This window comes from Chenopodium album, chromosome 18 (genome assembly GCF_948465745.1).
Source record: "Chenopodium album chromosome 18, dcCheAlbu1.1, whole genome shotgun sequence".
Lineage (NCBI taxonomy): Eukaryota > Viridiplantae > Streptophyta > Magnoliopsida > Caryophyllales > Amaranthaceae > Chenopodium > Chenopodium album.
In genome coordinates, this window is record NC_137851.1 from 32,169,413 (window position 1) to 32,194,684 (window position 25,272).

General features: G+C 37.8%; 1 long non-coding RNA gene across 2 annotated transcripts; it reads right to left on the reverse strand.

Moving 5' to 3' along the window:
* Positions 1 to 3,417: 3,417 nt before the first annotated feature.
* Positions 3,418 to 8,817, reverse strand: LOC145592377 (uncharacterized). 2 transcript variants are annotated; one of them, XR_014102381.1, is made up of 5 exons: positions 8,544 to 8,817; positions 7,613 to 7,963; positions 6,653 to 6,715; positions 5,560 to 6,501; positions 3,418 to 3,693 (listed from the first exon to the last, which is right to left on the reverse strand). It is a non-coding gene; the product is annotated as an uncharacterized LOC145592377 (long non-coding RNA). The 2 variants fall into 2 exon arrangements; XR_014102380.1 differs by having other exon boundaries at positions 5,560 to 6,715.
* Between the last annotated feature and the right edge of the window lie 16,455 nt (positions 8,818 to 25,272).

Sequence of the window (25,272 nt, forward strand, 5' to 3'; positions counted from 1 at the left end):
TAAGGTATCTTACCAGCCGGTTTTCTTTTTGCAGAAAAAGCTTTAAGTACGGTGGTCACCAATATGACGCCTGCCAAATCGGTTGCTCAACTAAGAAAAGAGCAGTTTTAAAAGAAAAAGGCGGTTATGGACGCCAAAAATGACGGGGTAAGGCCCGCCTGCCGTGGTTTCTTACTTTTGATTCAAATTACTTTTATTTGCCGGCTATAACCCTTCCACTTGATTTGCAGAGTGGTAATAGAACCATTCCCCACTTTATCTCCAAAATGCTCAAGCGGCCTTGGGATGAGCTAAAGAAAAACTAGCTAAGGCGGGGAAGCAAAACCCTTCCTAGTCAACTTCTTCTGTCCATCTAGACCCTAAACGCCCTACCATTGGTGGTAAAAGCCTAGTTGTGATGAAGGCTTTGAGCGAAAGCTTAGAAATGGCTGGGAAATTTCCGGATGCCTTAGTAATCCACAGCCACGAGGATGTACCGTTTTCCGCCTGGTGCAGGCGTACACGGACCCAGAATGTCCATGCCCCATTTAGCAAACGGGACTGAGCTATGGATTGCTGTCAGGTTAGTGGCCGGTTGATGGATGACCTTGCCAAACCTTTGACACTTGTCACACTTTTTAACCATCTCCATGGCTTTCGACTCAAGGTGGGCCAGAAATAGCCCTGCCGCCTAGCCCTGACTGCTAGTGATCTGCCGCCTATATGAAAGGCGCAGTATCCCGTATGCAATTCTTCGAGAACTTCCTGCCCCTTTTCTAGGGCAACACACTTCAGTAGTCTCTTTAAGAAACTTGCTTTGAAGAGTTCTCCGTTTCACATCTCGAAGTTTATAGCGCACTTTTTCATGATAGCCACTTCTTGGGGTAAGTCAGGTAGCGTGCCGTCTTGCAAGTACGCACGGATGCCATCCATCTAGGTAGAGCTTCGGTCTAGTATTCCGATGGGCTTTTATTCAACAATACTTAGTTTTTCCATAACTTCCGAAAAGACTAATCGAGGCAGATCACAAGAGGCAAATGATGCCAATTTGGACAAGGCATTTGCCTGATTGTTCTCCGACCTGGGCACTTGACTCGGATGAAATTTTTCAAGTGTCCCAGCTTCAACTTTGACCGCATGAAGGTATTTGATCATAGCCGGATGGGTAGCCTCACAGTCACCATGGTATTGGCTAACGACCAACTGTGAATCTGAGCTTGCGTCAATTTTGGTTGTCTCTGGTGCCTTACACATATAGATGCCGGCTAACAGGGCTTCATACTCTGCCTCGTTATTCGAGGCCTGAAACTTAAACCGTAGTGAATACTCGTACTTGTCCCCTTCAGGGGACTGACAGATCGCCTGCACCACAACCGTTCATTGTTGAGCTCCCGACTACATACACTTTCCAAACCGGATCAGTATTATCTGGTGCAACTGGCCTTGTCATTTCGACAATGAAGTCGGCGAACGCCTGACCCTTCACTGCCTTTCTTGGTTTGAAAGTGATTTCAAGACTTTGCATTTTAATATCCCATTAAAGCATTCTATCGGATGATTACAAAGTTGTCATTGCCCGCTTGAGAGGTTGGTCTGTGTAGACCACGACCGGATGTGCCAAAAAGTAAGGTTTCAACTTCTTAACAACCATATAAAGGACAAGGCCAAATTTTTCAACCATGGGGTATCATAGTTTTGCATTTTCTAAGCACATGGCTAATGAAATAGACCAGGAGCTGAATGCTGTCTCTCTCAGCAAGGAGAACAACACTGAGGGCATGATCTAAAACGGCTAAGTACATGTAGAGCGTTTATTTAGGCAAAGGACTAACAAGCCTTGGCAAAGAATGAAGATGTTCTTTCAATTTCTAAAAAGGCCGCCTCAACATCATCCCCTTACTCGAACCTTGTCTTCTTCCTGATCGCTTGGAAAAAATAGAGGCACTTGTCACCTTACCGGCTGAGGAATCTCCCCAATGCTGCCAGGCAATTGGTAAGTTTATGAACTTCTTTGACAGTGCAGGGTGACTTTATGTTAATCACCGCTTGTATCTCCTCTGGGTTGGCCTTGATCACCCTTTGATCAATCAGGAATCCGAGAAACTTCCTAAACTCAACGCCAAAAACACACTTCTTGGGATTCAACATGACTTTATACCACCTGAGCGTGGTGATGGTTTCTCGGAGGTTAGCAAGGTGAACCGTCTATAGCTTGGATTTGACTATCAAGTAATCAATGTACGCCTCTACATTCCTCCTAATCTGACTAATGAAGACGATATTAATCATCCGTTGGAAAGTAGCAAGTGCATTCTCAAAACCAAACGGTATCACAGTATAATAGAATAACCCCTGATCAATAACAAATGCCGTCTTCTCTTGATTTTTTTTCCAAAGGGGAATTTGGTGGAAGCCTGAGTAGGCATCCATAAAACTCATCAAAGCATGCCCGGCTGTAGAGTCAACCAGGCTGTCGATCTTTGGGAGCGGGTAGCTGTTTTTTGGACATGCCTTGTTCAAGTCAGTGTAATCAACACATATACGCCAGGTACCATTCGGCTTTTTTACAAGCACCACGTTTGCAACCCAATCAGGGAATTTAAATGGCCGAATGAACCCTGCGTCTAACAGCTTTTTGACCTCGGTAGCTGCCGCCAACTTCTCTCCTCGCCGTGATTTCTTTTCTTTTTCCGGATGAGCTTCTTTTTCGGATCAACGACGAGTTTGTGGAAAGCGAGATCCGGGCTGATGCTTGGCATCTCTTCCACTTCAAAGGAAAAGATTCATTTGAATTCCTTCAACAGAAGGTGCAAGTCTGCACCCAACTTTGCAAAAGCAACCTTCTCCACCTTAACAGTTCACTCTAGACGGTTGTCATCCAAAGGTTGCTTTTGCAAAGTTGGGTGCAGACTTGCACCTTCTCACTACTACAAAAAGCGTGTTTTCTGGACGCTTTTTAGGCCTTTTTTCGACGCTAAAAAGCGTCGAAAAATTATTTCTCGACGCTGAAAAAAAGCGTCGAAAATCCGTGAGTCGAAAATTATTCAAGGACACAAAAGAGCGTCGAGAGTCTCGACGCTTTTTAGTGTCCAAACTAATATACGAAGCGTCGAAAATTACGTATTTCGCGCATTATCCCAAATGTGTGTAGTTTTTTAGCGACGCTTTTTGTTGTCCACATAATCAAATTTAGCGACACTTTTTGTTGTCTTGCGTTTATTCGTGTCAGCCTATGGTATGGCGGGAAACTCTTTGAAATTTGAAAATGCGCAAATATGTAGACATTAAAAAGCGTCTAGAATTTTTTTTAAGCTTTTTTTTTTTCCTTTTATTAAAATATTACCATCATATATACATTATAGTTATTTAAGTTTATCATAAATTAAATTAATAACATTAAAATTAAAATAAACAAATATTCTATATAACTAGATCAGATTAAAAAAAAAACAATAATTAATAAACAATAATAATAGTACGTAGTTAATTACCAAATTTATAAAAGAAAACATCAACACAATTAATAAAAATAATAATAAAAAAAGTCGCATATTATAGTAGCTCGTCCGATCCCTAAATAAATACATCACTAACATAAATAAGACTAAAAACCAAAATAGATAGATGACGGTGTTATAAACGATTTAGTCGCTTGTTTTGATGCTCAAGTGTCCCGACCTATTCTCTTGTTGCACCTACATTGCCTTTTCCAATCTTCAAAAAAAAAAAAAAAAGATTATAAATTAGTACATTACACAACATAGGCTTATACACACACACACACACAAGCTCTAAATTTCACACACACTCACAAGCATTTTTGAATTTCACACACAAGCATTACACAAACGTCTTTGAAAATGCCAACACTTACAACAGGAATCTTATAAACGTCAGGTAGACAGTCTTATAACAACAATCTTACACACACACACACACACACACACACACACACACACACAAGCATTACCCAAACATTAGGCTGGTTGTCTAAGGGGGATGCCAAAGGATAAGGCCACCTCAAAAAAGAATTGGGGATTATTCGATGCAAATGGGAAGCCAGTCTATATCAGTATGGGTCTGTTTTGTCTAATAATACGACAAACCAGACTTATTGTACTGCAAGAGATGGAGTTGACAAGAGGATTGTTCCCCTTTATTGCAGGCGAGCCTTGCTATGAACCTGATAATGTATTTGCTCATGCTACTTATGCTTTCAACACTTATTATCAGAGCACAGGAAAAACACTCAACATTTTAAGTGAAGATCACATTTTTGCTTAGTAATTATACTAGTGCCTGAAGAAATATAAGAAGAGGATCCTAATCATCTATCGAGATAAGATACTATCAAATAACATGTGCACAAAGATGACCTTATAGGACTAGAAAATGCTAATCATTCATATCATAATAGTATAATCAATCATTAATTGAAAACCATATGTGCGTTTTATTTTAAAAAAATCAAACTGCCAAGAAAGAAACATCAATGATTTCCCCCTGAAGACAAGTTAGCTGACATATTGGAAGCTAACATGTTAGCTAAACAAAGGGAAACAGATTGGAAGTTGACATGTTAGCTAGTAAGTGTTGAGAAAAAACAGGACAAAACCATTCTGTTGGATTCAGGTTCTTTAGGTAAAGTATTCATTCTCCCTTAAAAACTCGAGCTATTTCTTATGTAGTAAATGAATCCCCAAATCTCATTATATTGCTGATCTATTCTATGAACATTATCAAAGCGGCTCACAATATCTAAAGCAGCCTCAATCTTTGCTCAACCTTAGCAAAGAAATCCCACACATTCATTAGTATAGAACTACAAATAAAATAATATTCCATTCCATCATGCTTTATATCATGGTTTTAGACTCAAATATAGCAGCATGATATAGCAGCAAAAGAAGGAAGATAAGTCGTAGACATCTCAGGCATTCAGCTTAGGCAGGGGAGCAGGATAGCAAGCAGTAGGGGAGTAGGACAGCAAGCAGCAAGGGAGCAGGGCAGACAAGCAGTATAAATGGATTCAGTTCTGAATTCAGTTCTGAAATCAGTTCTGGATTCAGTTCTGAATTCAGTTCTGGATTCAGTTCTGAACTTCAGATCTGAATTCAGTTCTGGATTTCAGCTTTGATTTCAGTTATAAAGAAAAATGTGACTTAGTTACTTGATGTTTTGCCTTTCCTAAGAATTCAGATGCTTTGTTTAGAAGTCCCGAAGATGCATTCCCTTGACGAACTTAGCTTTGTCAAAGTAGAATCCTAGTAGTTTTATAAGCTCACAAAAATGATTTCTTTTATTGATTCAAGTCTAAATAACACAAGATTGGACACAATCACAACAACGAACACACACGCATACACACACACACATACACACACACACACACAAGATAGAACATAAACACATCCATGAAGATAGCTGGGGCAGCATCTCAGTCAACAAAGGAAGGCAGTAGCGAGTTTGCAATAACACCTCAATGCGTGCAACAGCAGCATCAAACAATAACAGCAGCAACATCAAACAAGACCAAAAACAGAACAACAATTAATAATAAAAGCAACAGCGTATAGGTACCTGCAACACCCAACCTGTTGCCAAGCAACCAGCCATGACGCTGCCAATGTGGCTGCTATATTATGTCAGCAAGACAAGAGCATCAGGGAGATCAAGTGAAGAAAAAACTTCTTCAAAACCTCTTAATCACAGTCCCTAGTACGTCTTTAAAAAAAAGAATGGAAGAAAGCAAACCAAAAGAACTTTAACACTATATTTGATGCATAGATCTAGAGGAGGAATTAATTATTAAATTGTAAAATCATATTAACACCAACAAAATTACAAGTAACATTTGCTAGGTAAAAGCAACAACCAAAGATGAATTGAATTTGATTAAAACTAACGAAAAAAAATCTATCAAACATCCAATTAAAAGGAACAAGAAAATTACAATTCCGGTTTGGTTCTCTTTGCTTCACTACTTACTACTTCTCAAAATCACAACTTTTCTTTAGGAATTTACTTCAAAATCACCAATTCAATCGATTGTATATAAACGTCTTTTAAATTCGCACATGAAATCTACAATTCAATCGATTGAATATAAACTTCTTTTAAATCGCAAGCATATATTCAAAAATCAAACAACATCAGATCATAATTTTGTGATAATATTGAAAAAAAAAGTTGCTAAAAAAACACGGATACTAAATTTACCCACTGACACCCCTTACCCAGCGTCGAGGCAATAACGTCGAAAAATCACTCATTTTGTAGTAGTGTTACAAAAGATATGATTCCAACTTATACTTCATTCGTTACTAGTTGTAGTGGAACAAATCTGCTCATTTCATCACAAAAAAACCTCTATTAATCTCCAATTTAGCTGCTCCTTAATCTGATTGCAAGGGAGCATAAAACAAAGTTCACATTGTGAGCAATCATTGTTGGGCTTGAATTCACAATACACCCTTTGATGTTTCTGGATCATTGGCAGGAACTAGTGGTTTAGGGTGTATCCTAGGATGACAGAAGCACATAAACAATTTGAAGAAATAAGAATCACAACACATGAAAACTACAACGTGCAGATGCATAAGACACATTTCTTTTTAATTGAGAGAGGGAATCTAGGGGGATAATTAAGAGAGGGAAAGTTGTAGTTTCATACCTGAAACTTCAGTAGGGCCAGACACTCATATCCAAGTCTGAGTTAACAAAGTTTTTGATAAACCTATATAAAGAAGATAGAAAACCGCACAGCTCAATAGAAAACTGTAGTTAAAATATAATAGATAACACAAACTTCAGAGCAACCATAGGGGGCATATGTTGCACTTAAACGCATTTCAATGCAAGAACACAACCATAGTTCTTCTTTAAATAACAGTTATATATAATTAATTAGAGGAAAAATAGACTAAAACAAATAAGAAAAGCCAAAGTATTCATTTTAGCAAGCCCACCCAACTCAACGCAACAACCCACACAAGCGTCGAGTAAAAATAACAATCCCGCTGCGATAGAATCAAGTCAGCAGACCACATAAAAGTTCCAGAAGGTATAACTCCTAGCACAAAATTCCAAATTGAGAAATTCTTGAGCCTAGGTTGGATAACTTTTTGAGATCTATAACTTTCATGAAGGGACTAGAGACTAAAAACGACTGCAGGTCTTTAATTTTTGGGACAAACAGAACTACAGCTACAAGACAACGATAAAATAACAGCAGCAACAATATAGCGCCGCGACAAAACTAAAAAAACTCCAAGCTATGGTTTCTCTTCTCACTATAAAACACCAACACAACCAGACATAAAGAGATACGACCTTCCACAAAAAGTAAATGTTGAAGAAAATGTTGCTACCCAAAACACAGTTTGATTTTCATAAATAACAAGTGTTTTATGATCAATACATATAGTATAAAGGTAGGATAAAATGGAAATTATAAACATTTATTAACTAGTAACAACCTTACTCAGTAGAATAGCCTAATAACCAGACATCAGTTATGTTTTTGTTTTTTAAGACTACAACCATTACCTAAGCATGTTTATTATTTCAGTCTAGCTTAAAAAAATCTGCAACTACAACTAAACAAAGTACATTTGATCACTTTTAGACTCACCGAGAAAGGCACTAATATTGGATTCAATGTGAGCCTCCTGGTCTTCCGAACGCGTAGCAGAAACATGATTCTCCCATCAAATAAGGGTTGGAATACCCTTGAGGCTAAAACCTTAACCCTCCAAGGGTGGTAAGGGGTCTTTCAAGTTGGCCTATCTCCTGCATATGCTCTCAAAAGTGTAGCCTTTATCAACATTACAGCAACAGAGTGTAGTAGAAGGGTTATTTGTCAGCCAAAAAGTGGATGCAATTTGATTTGATATTTGCAATTAACTTCCTCTTTGAATTTATTGAACACCCCATTGAAGCTTGCTACTGTAGGATCCATTAACTTTTGCCCCCTCTTATTTTCCTGATAATTTTATCAAAAATATTAGAATAATGGCAATTTATCTTATCTTCTACAAAAAATTTAGAACAATGGCATATCATTTTGTTTTGAAATGCGCCAAAAAAAACTAGAACTTCAATCAATTCACATGGATATAATCTTCTATTCTCACTTTGAACCCAATAAGTCAACAATAGCCATCATCCAAGAAAAAAACGTGAAAACTGTTAGGAAGAATCAGAATAGACATAAACATCAATAACGCGACTCATCAAAAAAAAAAAAAAAAAGAACAGTTAAACAAACTGTAATATCAAACAATGTTCCCCTTTTATTTTATTTTATTTTTTAAGAATCAAACAACGATCTTCATTCGTATAAGTTCTAATGTGTGAATAATGGTTAGTTGTTCTAAACTAAAACGGTAGCACAAAAAATTGAAATAAACAATATACATAATGAAACCCTAAAATCTGTATTGTTCATGAATCAAACCAATATCTTCCAATAATTTTGTAACATTATTGAAAATGAAAATTCTAAAACCAATCAATAACTCAATTTTAAATAGGAAAAAACGAATAAATAAGAACAGATGTACCTCAATGTTATCTATTGGCACAGAGATGCCGAAATCCAATACAACTGCAGATGAGTAGAGAAGCTATGATAATGAAAGGAGAACAAGATCTATAAGTGAAGTCCAAGATTAAATGAATCCTTTTAAGAATTCAGAATGAAATTGAGATGAATAAGTTAGGGTTGAGAAGAGGAACAAAGGGATTTTTGTGAATTTGTTGGGTAATTCATTTTAATCCCAAATCTCAGAACCGTGGGTTTGGAAACTACGCGTGCAACACACGAGATAGAATTGCCGACGCTTTTTCCCGTCGACGACCATAAAAAGCGTCTAAAAAATGCGGATACTATATTTATAAGCTGACGCTCATGGTCTAGCGTCGAGGCTTTAGCGTCTAAAAAACACTCCTTTTGTAGTAGTGTCTGCTGAAGGAATTCAAAGACATATTTGCCTTTGAAGTGGAAGAGATGCCAAGCATCAGACCGGATCCCATAGTCCATAAACTCGCCGTCGATCCGAAAAAGAAGCCCATCCGGTAAAAGAAAAGAAATCACGGCGATGAGAGAATTCAGGCGGCAGCTACTGAGGTTAAAAAGCTGTTAGACACGGGGTTCATTCGGCCATGTAACTTCCTTGATTCGGTTGCAAACGTTGTGCTTGTAAAGAAGCCGAATGGTACCTGGCGCATGTGTGTAGATTACACTAACTTGAACAAGGCATGTCCAAAGGACAGTTACCCGCTTCCAAAGATCGACAGCTTGGTCGACTCTATAGCCGAGCATGCCTTGATGAGTTTTATGGATACCTACTCAGGTTTCCATCAGATTCCCCTATGGAAAAAAGATCAAGAGAAGACGACATTCATCACTGATCAAGGGTTATTCTGTTATATTGTGATGCCGTTTGGCTTGAAGAATGCGCCAAGTTGGTGGAGGCAGAGGCGGTAAAAAACATCATGACAAAGGATGTCATCTCTTTCATTTGGAAGAATATCATCACCCGATTCGGGGTACCCATGTCTATGGTTTTTTACAATGGCCCTCAGTTTGAGACGCCTCAGCTCAAGAATTGGTTTGGAGATCAAGGGACCTCACATTGTTTTGCATTAGTCGGCCTACCCCAAGCAAACGGCCAAGTCGAAGCCTTCAACAAACTCATCTAAAATGACATCAAAAAGAAAATTAAAAGGGACGGTGGTTTATGGGTAGAAGAATCAATTCATGTCATATGGGCCATCCGAACAACTAAAAAAGGGGCAACTGGTGAAACCCCATTTCTCATGGTTTACGGTGCTGAAGCTGTCTTGCTCATCGAGCATTACTAGCCGACTCTATGAGTCATGCTTTACGATGAAGATGCAAACTGGGAGGCCATGCGGCTAGCGTTGGACTCACTCTCGGAGTGCAGGGGAAACGCTGCCTTACGTCATGAGATTTAGCGTATGAGAATGACCCGTGATTATAACAAGAGATTACACAAACGGACCTTGAAAGTGGGTGACATTGTGTTACGGAAAATGGAGGCAACCGGTAGGGTCAATGAGGAAGGAAAGTTAACTCCTAATTAGGAAGGTCCCTACCGGATTTATGAAGAAGTAAGAGGCGGAACCTACCGCCTGGAAACTCCAAACGGCAGGCGGCTGCCCAAAACTTGGAATGTAGACAACTTAAAAAAGTACTACTTCTCAGAACTTGTATATTTTTGTAAATGAAAAGCCTATCAATGAAAAGTTTCTTTTTGTTTTCAATACTGTTGTTCATTGCTTTATACGAGTGCGTAATGTCATAAATGCCGTCTGTGCAATGCACATACGACCCACTTTTATGCACTAATTATAAGCTAAGTAAAAACTCAGTGGCTAAACAAACGTCTTAAAAAGACATGAGGCCAATGGCCGGATGATATTTAAATTTATAAATTCGTCTGCTCCAACATAAGTATGGCGTTCGACGACGCCCATCCGGGTGAATTCGTCGCAGAGAGCATTTCCCATTTGGTGGACCATTGCTCTATCAGCGCATATAGACGACTAAAATCGAACGGCCTTATTGGCCAACTCATAGCCGTCTGAGCTGAATAATCTAAAGAACAACCAAGTTTATGAGAACCAGATGTCTAAAAACATCATACGGTGACCAAGCATAGTTCAAATTTAGATTATTTACTGAAATTATACAAGTCCTCCCAATGGGGCAAACGGATATAGAGCATAATTGGATTTCAAACACCCCAGACGGTGGAAAAATAGTTCAAAACCTAGGCCAGCGGCGTATCCGCCTGTACGATTGGACGACTGTGTACTTGGTTTGGGGCAATCAAAAGTTCCCAAGTCAATCAATCAAGTTTTGAAAACAACCACATATTTGCCTAGGGGCAAAGCACAGCTGGGTTTCCAGTTGCCGCATGCTATTAACGAGTTAGGCAAAAAATTCAAGTATATATGCAAAAATTGAAAGTGCAAAAAATTGAAACTAATTGAATAAACCCCGACCAAAACGGCCGGGAGAGAATTTGTAATTGACGAGGGGAAAAACTAGGTCGTTGACTAATCCTCCCTTAGCCAAACAAAATTTATAAACACTTAACAAACCTAAATATAAGTATAGAGGTAAGTCAAGGGTCGAACCCAAAGGAACGGTTATGTTCATGTGCTTTCAATTGGGCGCTTAACCTAGGTCGAAGTCGAAGGTGAAGAGGTCACTAGACAACTAATAAAATAAACAACCAAACAAATAAAGCACTAGGAATGGGGATCAACAAGGAATCATGACAATTGGAACAACTTGGGACAAACATGCCAATCAATGGTTGTGAAGACTAATGATAAGAGCTATCAATTGGGATCAAAGAGCTATCTCCTAATTGTTAAGCTAGATGTCTCTACGAATAATAAACTAAGAGAATCACTATCCAAACCAATCGATAACTGCAATTCCTAAATCAATTGGTCGTGTCATTAGCAATTACAATGCGATCTAGCATAATTCTCAAGGCCTAATAGAATTACACACATGCAAACTTACATTAATCACATTAATCTCAACAATCAATCAACACAATTCCCAAATTAATCACAATCAATCAATCATACAAGTTTCACCCAATTCCTAGCCAAACAACTACTCAACAATCATCATCTATCAACAAACAACTATAAAAATCAAGAATCAACAAAATATCAAGAACTATTACACTAATCAAGATCAAGCATCCAAATCAAATCAAACAAACATGAAATTAAACAAAGTAATAAAGAGGACAGAAAGTGAGAAATCCTCATTGATTGATAATGGAGGTCTTCAATACAATTGTCACCTTGAATCTTTAATCTCTCAAATAACTAGTGAAATCCCTCACTTTCTCTCTCTAAAACTAATCCTAAACTAATCCTATTCTAGAGAGAGAAGCTCTCATCTAAGCTAAGAAATATAATCAAAATTATGTCTAAAACTTCTTCTCTGATGATCCTCTAGAAAAATAAGGAAATCTATATATATAAAAGCTAACTAAGAAGAAGTTAGTTAGACGTCCAAAAGAGACCTAAAAGGCGTGGCCACTCACTCCTTAGCGCAGCCGCAACAAAATGGGTACGGAAACAGGGAAGAGAGAGAGGCATGAACGCTCCTTGCAGCTGCACGGCCGCTCATCCCTCACATGCGGCAGTGCCATGGGAGCAGGGGATTTCCTATGGTGCCCTCGAAGATGACCCCGTGAGCTCCAGATGATGCATGTTGATAGTGGCAGTTTCTAGGAGCCATAAAGGTGGGTTGAACATCGCCTCTTCATGTCCATACAGTATGAGGGCGCATCCTTGAAGACTTGACTCTTGCACACCTTTGCTTTTAGGCTTCAAAAGGAGGGATCGGAACACATCTTTGGCTTGAAAACCCCGAGAGAATGGTATTGAGCCTCTCTAACATTGCCAACTTCCTAAAATCAAAGAAAAGCAAACAAGAAAAGAAGAAAATGTAAAATAAACTAAGAAAAGCAAGAAATTAAGAAAGCAACTAAAGAAAATGCAAAGTAGAGAAAATACAAGTAAAACTAGAGAAAGTGAGATATAAGAGATGTAAAAACAATGAAGAATCATCCTAAAAGAAGCTAAATGAGTGCCATAAATGCCACTCATCATTTATACCGGATTCACATCCGACAAAAGAAATAAAAATTATTGGTTGACTACATTCAAAATACGCGGCACACAGGCTAGAGAAAACACTTGGCATACTGCAGCTGAAAAAGACAAGCCTGAGACTTTAAGGTGCAGCCGGATCATCCCCCCTCTTTCTCCTCAGGCGGTGGTAGAGCAGAGTCCACTTGGGCTTCTCCCTCTTGTTCATGCTCTTTCTTTCCTTTGCATGCCGCTTGAGTTGGCTCTTCCTCAAACTCCTTGTTGGCTAAAGCGTCGAAAGACCCAGGCTCTAACTTGCCCCCCTCCTTGGAAGTAATGACTTCATCAGCATACTGATAAGCCAAGGCCCAGATGCCATACTCCTTCCCCGGGTGTAAAGCTTCCCAGGCTATCTTCATATGGTATGTGCAGTCAAACTCGTTCTCTTCAACGATCCGGTCCTGCTCGGCTTCCACCGTTACTTTGAAGTTCGTTTGGGTCTGGGCCATCTCATTTTTCAGGCGGTTAACGTCTGCCCGGAGATCAGTGTTCTCTTTGTCAATCCCTTCAAGAGTCATGAGGTCCGCTTGAGCATTTTTTAGCGCAGCCTCAAAGTCTAAGGCATTCTTCTTGGCGGTCTGCAGCTCAACTGTCAAACGCTTGATGTTTTCCGCCTGCATCAGTTCGAACGCTTTAGTCTCAAGATCATTTATTGTAGTTTGGTATTAAGCAACGTCTGTGGAGTCTCTCAGCGCTTTATTAGCTCGTTTTACCTCATTCTAGTTGCGGGTCCATGGCCTCTTTAACCCGTCAACTCTCAGCATAGTTTGTATGACATACACGGTGTGTTACGGATGCAAGCGGATATGTAGTTAAAGAAATTGTAGACACCCAAATTTGTCTCCCCAAAAACAAAATCCAGTGATGAATACCTTTCATGTCACTTGATTATCGAACGTGGTAAAAGTGTGAAAAGTCTAGTGATGCGGTTGTTTTTATTAAAATATCTTTCTTTCTGTTTTCGAAAACATTTCTTTTTATACTCTATTTATGAAAATAGCCAGTCCACTTTAGTTTTGTCCATGATAAGGGTCCAATATAGTGTAGTTGGATTGGGCTCAAAAAGAGCTTTCCAATGATATATTATAAGCCCAATTCCGATGAATAATGAGGAACTTATGGCCTAAATACTAAATCAGGCTCAAAATGAATTTTATATGCGGCCCGATGATCTAGAGGAGGACCTATTAATTATTATTCTTAAAGTGTTAGGATTGATTTTAATCTTCTGAAATATTTAGAAGGTTATTTTAAAATTCGAATGGAATTAGGATTGATAATTATAGTTAAAATTTTTTTATTTGGGATAAAATAAGTATTTTTTGATTAACACGATTTTAATTTGATAAACACGGAATTTGCTGCTTAATCATATTAAGAAAAGGATTCCGTACAAAGCGCGTTTTATCTTTTAATTAGCGCCAAACGACAGAGTCTGTCGCCTGGCGCTAATGTCTGTCGCTTGGCGCTAATGTCTGTTGCTTGGCGCTAATCCTGTCGCCTGGCGCTGATGTCTGTCGCCTGGCGACAGATGCCAGTTTTATTCCGTATAGAACTTTGAAGTATTTTCTATCGTTTTCGGATTATTTTTCTATAAATAGGGGTCGTATCTCCCCGTTTTCATTCATTAACAATCATCTAATTCTATTCTTTCTCTCTCTAAAAGCTAGAAGCTTTGTCTCTCTCTTCTTTTTCTAAACCTTCCCTCATACAAAATTTCACATCCACAAGTTCTAGACACACCCAGCCAAGTTTGAAGTTGTCTTCGCCCTAGACGTGAAAGGTTGATAATTTCTGAGGGTTTGGTCCCAAATCCCTATTTCAATTATTTGATTTAATTGTTTGATTTATTATTTTCCTTGAAGTTACTAACGCGTGTATTTTGTTATTAGAAAGAGATACGAGGCATCCAAGTAAGTGACATGCTAGGGTTTGTTATTAATCTTGTTAGTATTATGCCTAAGATCTTGCTATTATTATGCTTTATTGAGAATATTATCATGATTATGATGATTGTTATTATGTTGCTTGATATTATTATTTTTATTGCTTGATCACGCCCTCTCTTGCAGGAGTAAAGGGAATTTGTACTTATAATTCAAGTGATCGCCAATAATAGTTTTGTTTGTGCATTAATATTCTACTAACATAGATTAAACAGGTTTAGGGTTAACCTATTGATTGAATGTTAGTCAGAAGGCGCACATGAATATGAGAAGAATAAAGTAGAGGCCTATTTAGAGAAGGTTCAATCTCTTTTAGGTTGGATTTGTACCTTCATCCCCGAATATCAAGTCATGGTTCCAGACCTATGGAATTAGCGATCTCATGGATCGTGAAGGGGTGTAACCTTCATCCTGTGAACGGTTTACAAGTTCCTAAAACTTGTTAGCGACTCTTTTGCTCTAGCTTCCTTCCCTTTGGACGCCACCATGCTTAAGCGTATGATCACAATGGGGCTCAAGTGTTGGATGCTTGAAATATTCCCTACACTTTTTTGGCGACTCCACTGGGGAGGATTTCTATTTTAATTCCTAAAATTTATTTTGGCGATGATTTAGAATGAGTGAATGAGACTCGAAAAGTTCTAAGTATTTCATGTGCGTAATTTTGATTAACATTATTGGCATAAGCATAAAAAAGGTCCGCATTGGAAAGACCATCCGTAATGCGTCAAAAACATAGGATTTTTACACGTAGGAATTTAGGGAAATATCTTTCACAACTAAAGTCAAAATAACGCTGCGAAAAATTGGAAAATTCAAGAATAGAAAGCTGCCGAGGCATGTAGGAATAAATGTTGAGAAAACAGCGCCATCAGCAAGCGATGGCTCTGTCGCCTGGCGACAGTAATTGTCGTCTGGCGACAGTGCTATCGTTTGGCGACATGCACTGTTGTCTCTCGCTGAATTCTTCCAATATCGAGCCAGAAATCTACCTTCTTGTTTCGACTAGTTTCTAGTACTGTTTGCTCAGTTTTACTTCCTGATTGAGTTTTTCCCTTTTTTCTGAAACCCATATGTGTTCTACATATGGCCATAACCCTCTGGGGATTCACGCTCCATCTACCCAATCGAACGCTCCTGGCAACGAAGGGTACATCCGAGTTTGTTGAATTCACCAAACCGTGGAAGCGAGTTTAACTCGCGGGGTCCCATCCACTCACGTCAACCCTTCCAAAGGTAAGGCTTCTGCGCGGTGCATCCGGACTCATAACCATGGACCCTCTTTGACTAACCCATATCCTGAACTTTAGCTAACTAGAACCATGGTTAGGTTGCAACCTCATTGCATCATATTGTGACTATTTGACTACTTGTGCATTATTTGCTTGTGCATAACCTATATGTGTTTACACTAACCGTTTGTTTGACTTGTGAATGAGTCTAAATAAACTAATTAATGACTAAAGGACTTTGATAAATTAATTAATTAATTAATATAAATGATTAAAGTCTAAATAAATTGATCAAACTTGACTTAGTACGACTTTAGGCTTGTCCCTTTGAAGTAAAAATATTGGAAATAGTCCCAGACCAATGTTCCAGCAATGGAGCAGAGGTTTGGACTGTAGCGCCACGCGCTAGCGATTAGCTCCAGGCGACAATGTTGTCGTCTGGCGCTGGTCCTTAGCGTTTGGCGACAGTCCAGTTTTCTGCTCGAGTCTTCACGACGAGTCTAGTTAATCAGTTTGCTTAATCGGTTTAACCAGTTTATTAACGACAGTAGTCATGTTTTTAATTGAGTCTAGGCACATAGTCCCATGGTCTCACACAAGAGTAAAAGAATGTCATTCTCACTCACTATTAAAGCACACACCTAATATATATGTCACACCTTGACCATGTCTAGAAAGTCTTGTATGCGCGTGTTTTCCGTCATTTTTTTTAGAGGGGTAAGTCGGATATTAATTCTCCAATTAAACCATACTTGTTTGAACCCTTACTTGATTCCCAAAATACACCTTATTTTTGCTTTTTTGTTTTTTTTATTATTTTTTTTAAAAAAACAACCAATAAAGTCAAAATCAATTTGAGTCAAGTCATTAAAACAAAAAAATGGTGTAATTTACAGCGCTTGGTCAAGAAAGGAAGGACGATTAATCAAGGACAACACCTTTGTTCAAGTACTACTTTTTGACAAACCAATTAGTCGGAAAGGAAAAGCTAAGAAGATAATGGCGTCTCAGGAAGAAGTTAACGAACTTAGGAAGGGCGTGGCCAACTTAATTGAATTGATGAAGACTATGGCTCTTCAAATCAATGACCTTGTGAAGCAACAACAAATGGAGCTCATGCAAGAAAGCTTGAGCAAACTCTCCAATGACTATAGATTCCAGGGCATTAGCTCACAAGGGGTCCCAGTGGACAAGGACCTCTTCCGCATAAGTTCAATGCCAATGATATCCCTAGGCTCAAGGCAACAGACAATCCTTATTTCCACCTAAGGGCTTTCGAGACCATAATGAATATTAAGGGGATCGATAGGAAAGTCTTTCATTCATTGTTTTCTCTATCTCTTGAAACCGTTTGTCAACAATGGTTATTTTCCCTTGATAAAGAGAAAACCTCTAATTGGATGCTATTGTAACGCTTTTATTAATAGATATAAATGTAATATTCAAGTTGAAACTGATCAAAGGGAACTTGAGATACTTAAGCAAAAAGAGAATGAAGGTTTTACTTCTTTCTTTAATAAGTGGAATGAAACCTCTGCTAAGATGATTGAAGTGCCTACTGAAAAAGAGCCTGTGAGATTATTCATAAAGAATCTCTAGGAAAAATATTCCAAACATCTCAAGTACCAAAGCAACTTGAATACTTTCAAGGCCGTTTATGACATTGGAATTAATATTGAAGATGATCTTGCAAATCAAAAAGCTGCTAACACTAACTCCAACAATGGCTGGAAAGGAAAGAAGAACGACAATCCTTCTTCTTCCAAAACCACCCACTCAAATAATGTTAGCACCTTTAATCTGAATGAAGTCCTCACCATGAACAATCAAGGACAAAAGAAACCATTTAAGAGAAACTTTACTCCTAATGGTATGAGTTATGACACCGCATTTGACCGTCTTCATGAAAAAGGTCTTATAACTCCTATTGGACCATTTGGGGATCCACCAGTCGAAAGGAGAACGACTAATTGGAATCCCAATGCACAATACAAATACCATCAAGGTAGGGGCCATCTTACTCAGAATTGCTGGAAGCTATAGGAAGCTATCCAAGACTTGATTGGTAGCAATAAACTCCCAGTGCCTCTGTAATACCTCGTATTTTTATATGTATTTTAATTAAAATAAGTATTTTGAGAAGTATTTAATTAAATTGAAATGTTTTATTTTAAGTATTTTAATTATTTATTTTAATAAGTTTTAAAATATTTATAAAAGGAATGTTTATTTAATTAATTATTTTAATTAAGTTGAGCTTTAATTTAAGGAAAGTTTTATTTTAGTAAAGTTTTATTAGGGATGCGATTAGGAAATTAAAAGAGGAAAGTTTAGGGAGAAGGGTCTTAGAAAAGGGTTATAAATATCCCACATATGAGGCAAATCAATCTTTGCCCAGAGTGGAGAAAACCCAAGGTAAACTTATCTCCCTTTCTCTTTATTTTTCTTTCTCTTTTTCCCCTTCCCTTTTTTCGGCTCCCCCTTACCGCCGGCCACCACCACCACCGGTGGGCCGCCGGCTACCACTTTGTAACACCCTAGAAATTCCTTTATTTTAAAATACCTGATTTGCCCTGTTTAAAACCTTAAGTAAGAATATCTAAGACATTACCACCACCATGAAAACGGTTAAGGAAACTATCAAAGACAAACAGCGGAAGACTAATTTCAAAACCATTCAAAACAAGCAACTTGAAAAGTCTATCAACGAAAGTAAAGTCAAACCAATGTCAAACGAAGAAAAATAAAATCAATCTACAACTTGGAACCATTATAGGCCCTTATTAAAACCAAACCAAATTCAAAACCTTTTCGTTAGTCACGCATAATATTAATATCATAAATAATTAAAGCAATAAACACATCATATACTTATAGAAACTAGCATGATTCACTCTTCACTCATGCCCATTCATGAATATGCTTCATCACTTGAAAAGCTTATCTCTTCCTATTTCCACTACTCTCCATTAAAATAGGTCATCATAGGGCCAAGATAAAGACAAGGCCAACAAACACACAAAACACACAATCAGCAAAGCTGAGTACATAAGCGTAATTAACACACTAACATGCAATTACCTATCAACACACAACTTACCTTGTTGCACCTGTTTTTTTTTCAAGCATACAACATTCAACAAAACTTCTCACTAGACAACTATATTATTTATTTAGCGTTAATTACGCATCAAACGGGTTTCCCACTAACCTCCCCCAATAAATTGAGGTTACTGACACGGGAGCTAACCGTGCCAGCATCAAAAACCACTCATAGGTGGCAGAATTCCTGCGCATAATAATAATAAAAGGAATATACAATGCCCTGTACTCCAGTAGAAGCTATGATCAAATATAAAGTCACATAACTCCCTCCATATGTTCATACTCAAGGTATATACATTCCAAGAGTTTTGGTGCGTAATCTCCTTCACTTTACGTTATTTATAGATTATTAAACTTGGTGACGACTCTCAAACCATAATTATTGTTCAATCAACAGTAATTAATCAATTAATTAAACACACCAATTTAATTCTTGAATAATTAGTGACCACATAGTATTTAATGTTGAACCCTCTTTAAATCTACCTCGGTGTCAAAGACACCTTAAACACATAAAGCGCCAAAAATCCTATCCCTCGGTGTTAAAAACACCTTAAGTGCACTAAGGCACCAACATACAATTTATTCCTCGTGTACATAGACACTTATATAGCTCTTTCCTCATGCTTATAGCATCAATAAAAATTATATGAACCATAATAAAATCCCTTTTCAATATTCCAAACCAAATTAAACATTCAGTTTAATTAAACATGCTCTCTAACATGCCATAAATAAATATGTGGTTCATAAATACTATTCCAAACTATTATTTTCCATCCAATTATCCATCACAAATAAATCATGCTTCATAATCCAATCACCAATAACATCCAAATCATAATTTCCAATCCAAACCTAGCATGATACTACTTTTAATCAACCAAACACATTTAACATGCTACTACATCAATATAATTATGCAAAATATGCGAACGTACCTTGTATACGATCTTAAAATCGCCACAACTAATAAAAATCGCTCACTTCAAAGTCTCCTACAATTTAAAATCATAGAAGATATTAAAATCCTCTCTACACAAATTTCCAGCAATATATACTATCATAAAACCCCTCATAATTTAATTAAAATAAGCTGAAATTATATTTAAAACATCATAATTTAATCCCAATTAATGGGTGATTAAAATTCCTTGAAAAAACTTGATTTTAAATGTTCTACTAAAAATCCAGCACTATATTTTAATTAAAACTTGCTGTAATTTAGCCTTAAAACACTTTAATCAATGGTTTACACCATTATATATCATAATCCTTCAATAATTTATAAATCAAGAACCTAGGGTTTCAAAAATTGGGGCTTTTTAATTAAAAACATAATCTGAAAATTAATTAACATAATACTCATAATCAAACATCAAAATCAAATCCCAAAACTCATAATTAACAATTAGATTTAGGAATAAATTGGTTTTGAAAAATAAAGTTTTAATAATTTTATTTTTATTTTTTTTTGTTCGAAAACGGTGGCTGGCCGGCCACTACTGCCGGCTGACGCCAGCCGCCGGCTGACGCCAGCCGCCGGCTGGTGCTGCTAGTGGCTGGCGCCGGCGGCCGGCGGTAAGGGGGAGCCGAAAAAGGGGAAGGGGAAAAAGAGAAAGAAAAATAAAGAGAAAGGGAGAGAAGTTTACCTTAGGTTTTCTCCACTCTGGGCAAAGTTTGATTTTCCTCATATGTGGGATATTTATACCCCTTCTCTAAGACCCTTCTCCCTAAACTTTCCTCTTTTAATTTTCCTAATCCCATCCCTAATAAAACTTTACTAAAATAAAACTTTCCTTAAATTAAACCTCAACTTAATTAAAATAATTAATTAAATAAACTTTCCTTTTATAAATATTTTAAAACTTATTAAAATAAATAATTAAAATACTTAAAATAAAACATTTAAATTTAATTAAATACTTCTCAAAATACTTATTTTAATTAAAATACATATAAAAATACGAGGTATTATAGTCTACCCTCCTTAAAAGAAGTTTCGTCCCGAAACTTTGGGAAATGAAATTCAAAGTGTTTCCTCACTTAGTATAATATTGCTGCACTTTCTGTCATCCTTTTTCCTTTTTGCGTCTCATTGAACACAATAACTCAATATACTCGATAAAATTGTGCAAAAAGCACAAAAATAACGAAAAATATAGGGAAAAAGCGCGTAATTATACCGCATTCTACCCCCCTAAAAGAAAACGAGTTACGTCCCCGTAACTCAATATACATGATACAACTCAGGGTATTTCTTTTTCATTTCATCTTCTGCCTCCCAAGTGGGTTTCTCATATTCTTGGTTAGGCCATAACACTTTCACAATCTTAACATTCTTATTGTGCGTACTACGCACTTTGCTGTCGAGAATTTTGACAGGTTTCTCTTCATAAGTCAAACTTTGGTCTTGCTCAATGGTTTCAGGTTGTAGCACATGGGATTTATCAGGTATGTACCTTCTTAATTGAGACACATGAAATAGATCATGCACTTTGCTTAGCTCCATAGGTAAGGCCAACCTATAAGCTACTTTGCCTATTCGTTGCAGTATTTCATATGGACCAATGTACTTTGGGCTCAGTTTTCCTTTCTTTCAAAATCTCATTACCCTTTTCATCGGTGATACCTTTAAAAACACCTTGTCACCAACATCAAACTCCTCTTCTCTACGCTTCAAATCTACGTAGCTCTTTTGGCGATTTTGAGCTGCTTGAATTTTGGCTTGAATATCCCTTACTTGCTTCACTGTATCCTCAATCATTTGAGGCCCTAGAATCATTGTTTCACTTATATCATTCCAGCAAATTGGACTATGACACTTTCTCCCATATAATGCCTTAAATGGAGCCATTCCTATGCTCGAATGATAACTATTATTGTAGGAAAATTCAATCAAATCCAAGCTATCCTCCCATCCTCCTTGGAAGTCTATAACACAAGCTCTCAACATGTCCTCCAAGGTTTGAATGGTTCTCTCAGTTTGCCCATCTGTGGCAGGGTAAAACGCTGTACTCATCTTAAGTGTCGTACCAAAGTTTTCCTGTACGCTTTTCCTGAATTTTGAAAGAAACTTGGAATCTCTATCAGATACAATATCCTTTGAAATTCCACGTAACCTCACAACATTCTTGATGTAAGATTTTTCAAGTTGCTCCATCTTCCAAGTCTCCTTCGTTGGTATAAACACCGCAGATTTTGTAAGTCTGTCCACCACTACCCAAATGGTATCATTTCCACTCTTTGATTTTGGAAGGCAAGTCACAAAATCCATTGAAATGCAATCCCACTTCTATCTAGGAATATCCAATGGTTGCACGGTTTCTTGTGGCCTCTTGTGCTCTATTTTCACATTTTGGCAAGTCAGACACTTTGCTACAAATTCTGCAACTTCATTCTTCATTCTAGGCCACCAATACACCTTTTTCAAGTCCTTATATAGCTTATCCCCTCCTGGGTGCAATGAATAGGGTGTATTGTGTCCTTCTTCCATTAGCTTTCTCTTCACTTCCTCACACTTTTGGGGTACACACCATCGACCTTTATACCTCAAACTTCCATCTTCATGAATCTTGAAATCTGTAGCTTTTCCTTGCTTTATTTTCTCACGAATCCTATCCAATTTAACATCTCCCACTTGGTTTTCTCTTATTTCATCGAATATAGTTGGTTGGATAGTCAAGTTCACAAGAATGCCAGCTGGTACTCCCCATTCTACAACTTCTAAGTTCATTTTACTCATTTCCCTACATAACTCATCAGCCACTATCAAAGTATTTAATCCATGACTGGTCTTACGACTTAGAGCATCTGCAACTACGTTTGCTTTCCCTTCATGATACTGTATGTCCAAGTCATAATCCGTTGTATATTCTAACCATCTCCTTTGTCGAGAGTTCAAATCCTTTTAAGTGAAAATGTACTTCAAGCTCTTATGGTCTGTATACACCCTACATTTCACTCCTTACAAGTAATGACGCTAGATCTTTAGTGCAAAGATAATTGCAGCAAGTTCTAAATCATGGGTTGGGTAATTCACTTGTGGGTCTTTAATTTCCTTGATGCGTATGCAATCACCTTCCCATTTTGCATAAGCACACACCCCAAACCATTCTTTGACGCATCACTATACACATCATAGATACCACTATCGTCTGGAAGTGTAAGCACTGGTGCTGTAACCAGCTTCTGTTTCAAGAGTTGGAATGCTTCTTCACACTTATCATCCCACTCAAACTTCTTGTCTTTCTTCAATAGAGTAGTCATAGGTTTAGCAATCTTCGAGAAATCTTTCACAAAACGCCTATAATATCCTACTAGACCTAAGAAACTCCGAACATCAGACACTGTTTTGGGCGTACGCCAACCCTTTACAGCTTCGATTTTGGCTGGATCTACTTCCACGCCATCCTTAGACACAAAATGACCTAAGAATGCTACCTTTTCCAGCTAAAATTCACACTAAGAGAACTTTGCATAAAGATTTTTTTCTCTTAGTGTTTGCAGAATTTCCCTCAGGTGTTCTACATGCTCTTCTTTGTTCTTTGAATACACCAGTATATCATCTATGAATACTACCACAAATTTATCCATAAATTGATGAAACACCCTATTCATCAAATCCATAAAGATTGCCGGAGCATTTATCACTCATAGTCTCCATATCTTGTCCTAAAAGTAGTTTTAGGTATGTCTTCATCTGCAATCCTCAACTGGTGATATCCGGACCTCAAGTCAATCTTAGAAAACACAGTTGCGCCTTTCAACTGATCAAAAAAATCATCAATCCTTGGAAGTGGATACTTGTTCTTTATTGTCACCTTATTTAATTCCCTGTAATCAATACATAACCTCATGCTCCCATCTTTCTTCTTAACAAACAGAACTGGTGCTCCCCAAGGAGATGCACTCGGTCTGATGTATCCCTTGTCTAACAAATCCTGCAGTTGCTCCTTCAACTCACTCATTTCTGCAAGTGCCATTCGATATGGTGCTTTGGATATCGGTTCTGTCCCTGGGACTAAGTCTATGGTGAAATCAATTGCTCTCTTAGGTGGTATTCCAAGGATCTCGTTTGAAAATACGTCCAGAAACTCATTCACCACTTCTATATCTTCTAGCTTAGTTGCCTCATCATGATCCATGTTTCTCACACTGCAAAAGTACAATGGATGCCCCTTTTCATGTACTTTGCCAACTTTAATACAGATATCAACCTTGGGCATTTGGCTTCACCTTGCATCCAATAAGTCACTGACTCATTCTCACTTGTGTTCATTTTCACCTTCTGCGATCGACAACTTATTTCTTCATTGTACTTGCTCAACCAATCCATTCCCAAGATGACATCGAAATCCTTTAACCCAAACTCGATGAGGTTAGTCTGAAACACTTTCCCTTCGATCTCTAAAGGTACATTCGTAAAGGTCTTGGTACAGTTCACTACCCCACCCGTCGGAATGGTTATTAGTAAATCTACTACTTGTACGATTTTCAAACAATCTTTAAGTTTCGAAACAATTCTTTTCGAAATGAAAGAAAAAGTTTCACCAAAATCAAACAAAACTTTAACAGGAATAGAGTGAATAGAAAAAGTACCAATGATGACATCCTTCGTGGAATCAGCCTCATGCCTACTCAACACATTCATTTTTCCTACAGCTCCACTTTTCTGCTGATTATTCCCATTGTTGTTGTTATTGTTGTACTTTGCTCCATTCTGCTACGCTCCCTTATTTCCATTGAATTTGTTGTTGTTTACCTGAAAGTTCCTTTAGGTCCCTCTTGAATTATTATTTTGTTTATTCCCATTAGAACCTTTGGAGAAACACTCATACTCTCTGTGCCCCAACTTGTTACAAGCACGACAAACAACCAGATTTCCATCACAGTCCCTTCCAGGATGGTTATTCTTGCATCTCTTGCAAAAATAACGCCTCTCGTTTCTGTTATTCCCTGGGTTATTGTTTCTAGCCCCTCCATTGAAATTACGTCCTACTTGACGATTGTTACCTTGGGAATTGTTGTTTTTGTTTTGGAAGTTGTTATTGTTATGGTGGTATTTCTGCTTCTGGAAATTATTCTGGTTACCCTGTTGGTTCCCAGAGTTCTGTCCTGCCTCTTTCCTCTGTTCTTTTACTTCCACATCAGCCAGTTCCTTCTTTTTCTTCACCTCTAGAGCATACAAGTGTGCAGCTCTACCATACACTTCATCTAAGGTTTCAAACACTTGTCCACACAACTTCAGCTGCAAATCAGTAGTCAAACCACTCTCAAACTCCCTAGCCTTTGCC